This window comes from Mastomys coucha, unplaced genomic scaffold (assembly GCF_008632895.1).
Source record: "Mastomys coucha isolate ucsf_1 unplaced genomic scaffold, UCSF_Mcou_1 pScaffold11, whole genome shotgun sequence".
Classification (NCBI taxonomy): Eukaryota; Metazoa; Chordata; class Mammalia; order Rodentia; family Muridae; genus Mastomys; species Mastomys coucha.
The window spans coordinates 11,814,532-11,825,911 of record NW_022196893.1 but is presented as its reverse complement, the minus strand read 5'-3'; the positions used below and the strand labels follow the sequence as shown (position 1 = coordinate 11,825,911).

The 11,380-nt window shown below is 44.6% G+C and overlaps 1 protein-coding gene and 1 pseudogene across 4 annotated transcripts in view; one reads left to right on the top strand and one right to left on the bottom strand.

Annotated features, from left to right (window-relative positions):
• Positions 1-3,110, bottom strand: part of LOC116082365 — a 9,362-nt pseudogene extending 6,252 nt beyond the window's left edge.
• The window catches only part of Mrtfa (myocardin related transcription factor A), a 194,587-nt gene that overhangs the window by 149,358 nt on the left and 33,849 nt on the right, over positions 1-11,380 (top strand). The gene's annotated exons all lie outside the window — the stretch shown is intronic.

Sequence of the window (11,380 nt, the reverse complement as noted above, 5' to 3'; positions counted from 1 at the left end):
GAAAGAAAGAAAGAAAGAAAGAAAGAAAGAAAGAAAGAAAGAAAGAAAGAAAGAAAAGAAAGAAGGAAAGAAAGAAAGGAAGGAAGAAAGCAAGCAAGCAAGCAGGCTAGGCAAGACATGAGGAGGAAGCCAGTAAGCAACACTCCTTCATGGCCTCTGTATTAGTTTCTACCTCGAGTTCCTGCCCTGACTTCTTCAGTGATGAACTGTCATGTGGAACTGTAAGTTGAAATAAACCCTTTTCCTCCTCCAAGTTGTTTTTGGTCACAGTGTTTTATCACAATGACAGAAATCTCAACTAAGACTAATCCACTCTTCCGGAGGAACCAAGTTTGGTCCCCAGACCCATTTCAGGAGGCTCACAATCCAGGTGTTTTCAGCTCCAGGAGATCTGACACTTCCGCCCCACCCCTCTGTGGACACCTGCACACACTCACACAGACACATTTTAACAACAACACAACAGCATCAAATCTTTCACTCAGTGTGGATGACTTACACCTTTAAATTCCAGTACTCAGGAGACCGAAGCAGGTGAATCTCTGTGAGGCCAGCCTGCTCTAGATACTAAGTTCCAGGTCAGCCAGGGCTACATAATGAGACCCTGTCTCTAAATAAATAATTTCTTTCCCCCAAAATGTTCTGCAGTAAGCAAGAAGACCCTTTTATTTTAAGTATTAAAGTTATCTCTAGCAATTCTGCTATAAAGAAATGAATTGTTTGAAAGCCTCAGATCTGTTTCACGTGTACACAGAGTGATTTGCAAGTACATTTGTGAAATTTCAAAGTTTTAATGGGCAGGGGTTATTTATCAAGATTACATGATGGTAAGAAGATTGAGGCTAACAGAAATTAAGTGGTTTTAATGACATAGCAACAGTGTTAGGACTGCAGCCCAAGTCTCCTATTTCTTTCTCTAATGTCCTTTTAATGCATTTGCTGGGAACTTACAAACATTCCAGTTATCCCTCGATCCCTTAGCCATCAGGTGCCAACAGTTTATCAGCTATAGGTAGGAGCTTGTGAGCCCCTCCCCCAAGTCCACACCAGAATAGTGACTAGTTTGATTGTGTGCAGGTAACCACAGCTGTTTGAGTTTGAGTGCAGTAACCACGTTGTCCATAAGACAGCATTTTACAACAGTCCTCCCTGTCTTTTCCTCTTCTGTTATGTTCTCTGAGCCTTATGGGGGGAAGAATTTCTAGGGAAGTCACATCTGTGGCTGAGCACTCACTAGTGTCTGACCCCTAGCACTATGACTAATTGAGTCTTCATTAACTGTGTCCACTGCAGAGAGAGGTTTCTCTGTCCAAGGTGAGAACAGCTCTAATCTGTGGTATAAACAGAAGCTACTTAGAAGGCCGTGTGACGATATGTCCACTTAGTAACACAGTAGTGGCCTCCACCCAGGCCTGTGACCTCCCCACCATGTGCTTTTGTACAGGTTTACACAATGGAGAAATGTCTTCCTGTGAAGGAGGCCTCACATCCAACCAGAAAGTGGTTGGTTTCTCCCATAACAGTCATGGCACAGTTGTACCAGAGAGCACTTCCTGTCTGTCAGGTCAGCATTGTAACACACAGCATAAGGCCATTGATGTTTTCTCTCCCTCAGCAGCCGGCATAGCACCACATCACGCAAAACAAGATGTGCAGCCAGGAAGGTGTTTCCTGGTCAGTCCCAGTTCCTTAGTTTCTTCATGACAGCAAAGCATAGGACATTCATAGGGTATTCTCGGCTACTGCTGAGGGTCTTACCATCCTCGCAGAGATGGCCCAGAGAACAGCAACAGCCTTAGCTTATTGTCTTGGGACTCCTAGGGCTCTCTGGCCATAACTTGTTCGGGAGTATTCTGTGCCTTGCACTGAGACTCATGTTTGAAAGCCATAAGTAAACATTGCTGTCTTATAGCATGTAATGAGTCGCTGAGTCCTCTTCCCCCTTAAACCTTAGAGTTCCATGAGAATGAGAGTCAGTCTTCTTCAGACAGCATTCCTAACAGGCCAACCACTTAATTAGTGAGTGTATTACTCAGGGTTCTCTAGAGTCACAGAACTTATGGAATGAGTCTGTATATTAAGGGAATTTGTTGTGATGACTTACAGTCTGTAGTCCAACTAACCCAACAGTGGGCAGCTGTGAATGGGAAGTCCAAGAATCTAGTAGTTGCTCAGTCCCATGAGGCTAGTTGTTTGAGCTGGTCTTCTGTAGAATGAGGTTCCAACAGATGTGCTGGCAAGTAAGTGCAAGCAGGCGAAGAAGAGCGAATCTTCCTTCTTCCAATGTCCCTATGTAGGCCTCCAGCAGAAGGTGTGGCCCACATTATAGGTGTGTACCAATACGCCTGGATCAGGGACTTGCTCCTTACCTTAGTCTCCTGGGATTAAAGGCTGTACTACCTTGCCTAGGTCTAAGCTTTTCATGGCCACTATGCTTCAAGATCTCCATGCCAAGGTCCAGGTCACAAACTTGTGTCTTCAAGCCTCATGATCTGGATCACAGAGTACTCTCCGATTCTGGATTGTAGTTCATTCCAGATAGAGTCAAGTTGACAACTAGGAATAGCTATTATAATCTACCCTTGTCAACTTGACGTAAATCATATCTCATGTCCAAATGAAACAATAACCAGGTCATAAATACACCTAACATGATATAACTATACTTCATACAATCGCAAATGCATTTGTAAATTTAAAAATAGGTCAATGTCCCTTGGGAACATTCTTTTAGTATTTCAGCTTAAATACCAATTAATGTTAAAGAAATTGAAAGAAAGCACAAATACCTATACAAATGTGTTCTTAACAAAATAAAACAGAAAGAATTCATACTTTATAATCCTTGTTTCCGCAACTGGTTATGTGGCCTTAGCCACCCTCAGCAAGCACCTCAGCAGGTCTTGGCTCTTTTCCTGGAGGATTGACCCATACCTTCATTCCTGATGGGTCTGCATCCTTCGTCATCCTGCTTGGATTAGGCTGTTGTAATTTCCCATTGACTTTAGTCACAGGACATGGAAGTACTAAGAGACGCCCTAAGGGATCTCCTGCACTCCAGAAATAATCCTTCTTACCTCCACTGTGGAGAAGCAGACCGATTTCTCCATGGTAATCTGAATCTATCACCCCTCCTGACACTGTTATTCCTTTTTTAGCCTGTTGGCTTAAGGACATTAGAAGCCCAAAATGACCAGGGGGAAGTCTGAGCTTCCAGTTCAATGGAATGTTTGTTGTGGCTCCTGATCGGAGCACTCCCCTCTCTGGAACCAAAACTTCTAGGCCAGCAGAACCTAGAGTTGTGGGGACAGGAAGTAAAAACTTTACTAGAAGGTCACTAGGAGTGATAGTGAGTGGAACTATTCCCTTCTCCACCCCTTGATTCCTGGACCTGTGGACACTGGGTATGGGAGAAACTGTACCATATATCAGATGCTGATTAAAGCATATACTACCTTCTGAAGAACTCTGCCACAGCTCTCCATACTGTTGCCACCTAATTGATGATGTAACTGTCTTCAAAAGGCCATTCCTTCCTTCTATCAGACTAAGTTCTTCAGGATAGATGGTGGGGGAGATGGTAAAGCCAGTGAATTCCATGATCATAGGCCCACTGTTGCAGTTCTCTGGCTGTGAAATGAGTTCCCTGGTCAGACGCAATACTGTGTGGAATACCATGATGATGGATAAGTCATTCTGTGAGTCCATGGATGGCAGTTTTGGCAGAAGCATTGTGTGTAAGAAAGGCAAATCCATAACCAGAATAAGTATCTACTCCAGTAAGAAGAAAACATTGTCCTTTCCACAGAGGAAGTGTAGTCCGCGCATTCGTCTCGCCAGCAAGAAGACACGCAGACACTAGGATCCTTCTGCAGCAAGCATTTATTGCATCATGAAGAGGAAGACCCCGAGCCAATAATCGGCACTGCTTATATACACCACAGCGCGGCGTGTCTGCCCATGATTGGCTGTTTGCTCATCACCGCATGTGACACCCTGGGATGGGCCGTGACTTGGCGCCTTTTCACTCTACGCACATGCGCAAACAGTTGTTTACCAGGAGTCGACAGCAGACGTAGGCACCATCTTGTCAAGGCGAATGCCTCTCCAGCTCTACCACTCTCCACAAGGAAGTGGTCCAATGTAGTCAACCTGCCACCAGGTTGCTGGTTGGTCACCTTGAAGAATGGTGCCATATCTGGGGCTCAGTTTTGGTCTCTGCTATTAGCAGATCTGGCATTCAGCAGCATCTGTAGTCAGGTCAGCCTTGGTGAGTGGAAGTCCGTGTTGTTGGGCCCAAGTATAACCTCCATCTCAGCCACCATGGCCACTTTGTTCATGTGCCCATTGAGCAATGACAGGGATGGCTGGGGAAAGAGGCTGACTGTCCAGAGAATGGGTCGTCTTATCCACTTGATTATTGAACTCCTTCTTAGCTGAAGTCACCTTTTGGTGAGCATTTACATGGAATACAAATATCTTCACATCCTTTGCCTCTTTGGAGAGATCTATCTACATACTTCTTCTCCAGATGTCTTTCTCACCAGTTTTCCAATCGTGATCTTTCCAGGTCCCTGACCCTCCAGCCAGTCCATTGGCTACAGGCCGTGAGTCAGTGAACAATTGTACATCTGGCCATTTCTTCTTCCAAACCAACTGTAATACCATGTGTACTGCCCAAAGATCTGCCCACTGTGAAGATGTTCCTTCACCTGTGTCTTTCAGGGTTGTTCTGGAAAGGGGTTGTAATGCTGCAGCTATCCACTTCTGGGTGGTGCCTGCATAAGGTGCAGAGCCATCAGTAAACCAGGTCCTGGTCTTCTCTTCTTCAGTCAGCTGATCGTAGGGAAGACCCATGAGGCTATAGGCACATGCTTGGCAACAGATGGCATTGTAACAGGGGTAGAAGAAACCATAGGCATTTGAGCAACTTCTTCATGTAGCTTGCTTGTGTCTTCAGGACCTGCTTGGGTCCAATCATGTATATACTACCTCCATTTGATAATAGACTGCTGCTGTGCACATCCTATTTTATGACTCAGGTCGCATGGTAACTTGGTGACCTATTGTCAAATGTTCAGTTTCCACTGAGGCCCAATAGCAGGCCAAGAGCTGGGTTTTTTTGTTTGTTTGTTTGGTTGGTTGGTTGGTTTTTCGAGACAGGGTTTCTCTGTTTCTTTGTTCCAGCCGTCCTGGAACTCACTCTGTAGACCAGGCTGGCCTCGAACTCAGAAATCCGCCTGCCTCTGCCTCCCAAGTGCAAGAGCTGTTTTTCAAAGGGAGAATAACTGTTTGCAGATAGTGATAGAGCTTTGCTCCCAAACCCCAAAGGTCTCTTCAGTGATTCACCCACAGGGGCCTGCCAGAGGCTCCAACAGCATCTCTATCTGCCACAGACACCTCAAGTACCATCGGGTCTGCTGGATTGTATAGTTCAAGCGGTAGAGCAGCCTGCACAGTAGCCTGGACCTGTTGAAGAGCCTTCTCCTGTTCCAGGCCCCACACAAAGCTAGCCACTTGGTAAATGGGCCTGAGTAACAAACCCAAGTGAGGAATGTGCCTTCTCCAGAATCCAAATAGACCCACTAAACGTTGTGCTTCTTTCTTGGTGGTGGGAGGAGCCAGGTGCAATAACTTATCTTTCACCTTAGAAGGAATATCTCTGTATGCTCACAGCACTGGACTTCTAAGAATTTCACTGAGGTGGTCCTTGACTTTTGGTTGGACTTATTTCCCATCCTCTGATACGCATGTGTGTTACCATTGAGTCCAAAGTGCTTGCTACCTCCTGCTCACTTGGTGTGATCAGCATGATGTCATCAATATAGTGGAAGAGACAATCAAGATCCCTTCTAACTAAGTTATGACACAGGGCAGAAGAGTTCATATGTCCTTGAGGCAAAACTGTAAAGGTATACTGCTGGCCTTGCCAACTAAAAGCAAATTGCTTCTCATGGTCCTTATGGGCAGGTACCAAGAAGAAGCCATTTGCCAGATCAATGGCTGCATACCAGGCACCAGATGTGTTCATTTGCTCAAGTAAGGAAACTACATCGGGTATAGCAGCTGCAATTGGAGTTACTACCTGATTTAGTTTTCAGTAGTCAACTGTCATTCTCCATGATCACCTGTCTAGTGCACTGGCCAGAGAGGAGGGTTAAAGGGAGACGTGGTGGGAACCACCACCCCTGCATCTTTCAAGTCCTTGATGGTGGCAGGAGTTTCTGCAATTCCTCCAAGAATACAATGCTGGTTTGTTGTTTTCTGGTTTTGTTTTTGTTTTTGGAAACTCACTCTCTAGGCACAACAACTGAAACCTAATCTTATAAGCTTATTAAAATCTGATCCCTCCAGTGTTAGATCCTTGTGGACCTGCCATGATACTAGGAAACTCGACCAGCTACATCTTACCCCTTTGCTGTCACAGCTCCCACAATGCTGTTTTTTATTCACTATTTTCTTTAGCAGAAGCAACTCTTAAGGCTTCCATTTAGCCTTTCCAATCATAATAGCCCTCACTCCACAGGTCAGAGAACCAATGTGAGAATTCTGCCAATTTCCGAGTATATCTATCCCACTTTTACATTCTTGAACTAAGGAAATGAACACAGGATGTGTTCAAAGACCTACTAGGCTTACTGTGAATCGGACATCAGCCAAAACTCCATTAATCACCTGTCCTCCATAAGCCCCTACTTTAACTGGAGGGCCACAGTGTTTCTTAGGATCTCCTGAGATCAGCGTCATTTCAGAACCAGTATCCAATAGATCCTGAAAATTCTGATTATTTCCTTTCCCCCAGTGTACAGTAAAAGGGTACTTGTAAAAGGCCATAGGTCCTTCTGGGGAAGAACTGGAGAAAGCTAGCTAACAGCAAACCTTTTAGGTGTCTTATCAAGATCCTTCCTCAGGGAAACCTGGCCACTCCTTCATTCAAGGGGTTATAGGTCTGCAAACTGGCTCAAGTCTAGAAATTGATTCACTGGCCAAAATTGCTTTTGCCATGATCCAATGTAGCCTTTCTTTTGTTTGTTTGAAAATTTTTCTGCTTATACAGATCATATAGATCTGCAGTAGGCTTTCTATCTATTTCATGCCTGGAAACACCGTGACTGATTAGCCAGTACCAAAGGTCTGTACGAGGAATGCCATTATAAATTTCATCTCTCCTGCGCTGACCATTATGTGCTGGGTCATTGTGAACATTGTTTTGTCTACACTGCCCATTATAATAACTATGAAGAGGAGGAGGAAGGAAGGAGGAGGAGGAGGAAGAAGAAGGAAGGAAGGAGGGAGAGAAGAAGAAGGAGAAGAAGGAGAAGGAGAAGCAGCAGCCGCCTTGGTAGGGAACAGAGAAGGAATTTAAGGTGGAATGGGTAGAGGCAAATAGACACTGGCACTTGGCACAGGAACCCTCAAGCAGCTGAGCAGAGAAGAGTCAAGGGTGTAAGCCATGTGCTCTGACCGGCTAGCTCTTTCCTTTCCCTGAAATGTGTTTTAAACAGTTGACCCTGTAATAGCAAGAGGAAAATGTTACAAGTTAGCAGCAGAGCGTTAGAGGAAGAGAGACAAGGTTCTGGGCTCTGACTGCTGCAGGGCGTCCTGTGAAACATGTATCACAACTTGTAGTTATTTCTTTGGTGTCACCTATGTGCTGGGTCTCCCCATTATCCTGTGTGTTCCTGCTGTGCAGTGGCTAGTGAGTTCTTGCTGATGACGAACTGAAGAGCATTCCCCCCCAGCTCCCAGTCCCTGCTCTGAGTGTGGACACTGGAAGAACACCAACAGCAGAACTCAGGAACCATCTTCTCAGGGTACCTTCAGCTGCTTCCCAATGTCATTTATTTCATTTATTTTGAAACAGGATCTCATATATCACCAACTGGCCTTGAACTGAGTATATATAAGCCAAAAATGACTTCTGACTTTGATCCTCCTGCCTGTGCCCCCCAGATTCCTGAGACTGCCACCACACCTAGTTTGTGTGCTACTGGGCCTAATGAATACTAGCTAAGGATTCTACCAACTGAGCTCCATCCCCAGGCCCCATTTTTTATCTACTTTTTTATTTTAATTGTATTTTATGTGTATGGGTGTTTTGTCTGCACTTATGTCCATGTACTACTTAACATGACTAGTGCCTGAGGAAGCCAGAAGAGGGCATCAGATCCCCTAGAACTGATATTACAAGTAGTTATGAGCCTTTATGTGAAATTGAACCTTGGCCAGTGTGTGTAACCACTGAGCCATCCCTCTGGCACATTGTAAGAATAAAACTAGCATGTTCAGGGTATCTGGGTCTAAATGATAGGTCATGTGTTTTTATAATTTGAATACCACTAAGTGAATTTAAGGATATGGAATCAACTACAGTGTACGATATGTGAATAAAATTGATGTGACTCACTGATGCAAAGATGATGCTCTGATTATTACATGCTAAGCTTCGAAGACTGACACCCAGCTGCTTCTCTAGATCTTCCCAGGAAAAGGAGTTCTCTGGTTTGAAGCTGGAGAGTGGAGGAAGTGTGTTTTAGTAGGTTAGTGCTTTGTCCACTCACCCCAAGAAATACTTAAAACCAGCTCAAATTATTTGCTTTTATTTTTTTATTTTATTTATCTATTTTATGTATATGAGTACACACTGTAACTGTACAGATAGTTGTGAGCCTTCATCTGGTTGTTGAGAATTGACGTTAGGGCCTCTGCTCACTCTGGTAGACCCCGCTCCCTCAGTCCCTCCTCTCTCAGGCCCAAAGATTTATTTATTATTATAAATAAGTACACTGTAGCTATCTTCAGAAGAGGGCATCAGATCTCATTACTGGATGGTTGTGAGCTACCATGTGGTTGCTAGGATTTGAACTCAGGACCTTCAGAAGAGCAGTCAGTACTCTTACCCGCTGAGCCATCTCTCCAGCCCTGCTTTTATTCTTAAAATTGTTTGTTATCTGTGTGTTTGTGTGTGTGTGTGAGAGAGAGAGAGAGAGGGAGGGAGAGAGAGAGAGAGAAAGAGAGAGAGAGAGAGAGACAGACAGACAGACAGACAGACAAGGGAGTCTTAGGACAACTTGGAGGAGTTGGTTTTCTTCTTTCACTGTTTGGATCCCAGGGATCAAACTCAGTCAGTCTTAGCAGCGACTGCCTTTACCTGTGAACCATAGACAGTGCTAGTCTGGGAAGATGAATGGAAGTAAGAATTTGGCATATTCTCCTGTTTGACTATAAGTTATCACAGTTTAGATCTCCTTATCAGTCCCCAAATAAATAAAAAGCCAACAGGAACGCCTGCTTGTGCACAGGCTGTCCTTTCCCGTCACCATCACCAGACCCCACAAACGGAAAACAGCGTCTGTTTCTGCATGGGATTGTATGAGCAGCCTGTATACAGACGAACAAATGTGTTCATAGCTGGTGAAGCAGCTGAGGGGTTGCCAGAAAAGAACTGGAGGACTCGTCTGGAGAGACTGCTTCATGGTGAGGTACACTGGCTGCCTGTCGGAGGACTTGGATTTGATTCCCAGCACCCATGTGAGAGGCTCATAGCCAGCTGTAACTCCAGTTCCCGGGAACTCAATGCCTGCTTCTTGTCTCCACAGGCACTCTGTGTGTGTGTGGTGCAGAGATAAACATTCAGGCACACTGGCCAAGGTTCAATTTCACATAAAGGCTCACAACTACTTGTAACATCAGTTCTAGGGGATCTGATGCCCTCTTCTGGCTTCCTCAGGCACTAGTCATGTTAAGTAGTACATGGACATAAACACCCATACACATAAAATAATAACAATTTTTGCAAAGAATTGGAAGAAAAAGAAACGAAACCAGATAAGCATGGCCGGCCCTAGAGCTCCCACTCTCCCATCTCCACAGACAGCAGCACAGTCGCACAGTGGCCCTCGTGACCCTGGCTGTGCATGCTTCACTCAGGACTAGTAATTGGTATTTCAAAATTACTCTTGAATAATAGCTGGTTCACTAATTATTCTTTATTTGAAAGGTTTATGCTTAATTTAATTTCATTGGTCTCTGCTCTCTGAAATCAAATTAATTTTTTATATTTAAGCAGTCTTTAATAGCTTATCTTACACCAAGTCTTAGATACATTAGAGAAGATGACAGACCATTGCCCCTTTATCCTTTTCCATCCGGTCTGGCCGGGCTTTGCCTTCTCTTTCTTATGTGTAGGCGCTGATGCTAAGTGCCCACACCTGAAAACTACAGAGCAGGCTGGAACCAGCTTCTGTCCTCTTAAGCTTTGTGGCACAAAAAAAAAAAAAAAGGCAAAGGGCTGTGCTCTTAATTTTCTTCTTTGAGAAAGGAGATGATGACCACACCTGCCTTTGTAGAGCTACCCACCTTCTCTGTCAGTGCTGAGGGCCTGTGTTAGCTCCGACCCCTGAGCCATCAGGCCATCTCGTAGATGGTTACATAAGTTAGAAGCACACCAGACACCAAGCACAGCAGCGACCCTAACAAACGCGGTGCCTCCTCGCTCGCTGGCTACGTCCTATTGCTGTGCTGCTGGTGTTTATGTTGACAATACAGTCCAGTTCCTAGGCGAGATTCCTCCATTGAAGTTGATTACCTCATCTCCTCTGACCTTAATCTGAACCGGTGGTTTTCCTCAGCAGCAGATAATGAACCCAGGAGGCCTGTTATCTCAGCAGAGCTGACTTGCAGAAAATCTTGGGAGAAACAAAGTTAGGAGCTCAGGTTATGACATCAGATTGTTTGGGTTCAATTTTTGTTCCACCCCTTATGACTGAGACAAACGAGGCGAATTGGTCTCTGTAGGCCTCACCTGTAAAGTGGGATAAACAGTACCAGTCTCCTTAGGGATCTTAGGTAATTTGATTTTAGAACACAAATGAGGTATCTCAGTGAACATTTACCTAGCATGCAAATGGCCCGGGCTTTGATCTCTATTGTCACAAAACAGCACACAGACAGACAGACAGGCACATACACACAGACACACACACACCAAAGGTGTGTAGAATAGGGTCTGGCACAAAGCACATGCTATAAATATCAGCCACTGGAACACTTGTTGCTTTTACCTACTAAGACTTTTTTAAAAAATCTATTTATTATTATAAATAAGTACACTGTAGCTGTCTTCAGACGCACCAGAAGAGGGTTAGGGTGGTTGTAAGCCACCATGTCGTTGCTGGGATTTGAACTCAGGACCTTCAGAAGAGCACAGACTGCTCTTACCTGCTGAGCCATTTCACCAGCCCCTAATTAAGACTGTATTTTAAGCAATGTTAATTTGTTTTTTTTTAAATAGCTTCTTTGTTAGATTTCCAAACTCTGTCATCATTTTGAGAGTCAATTCTGTTCCCCACCCCCACTCCACCTCTCTCTCTCTCTCTCT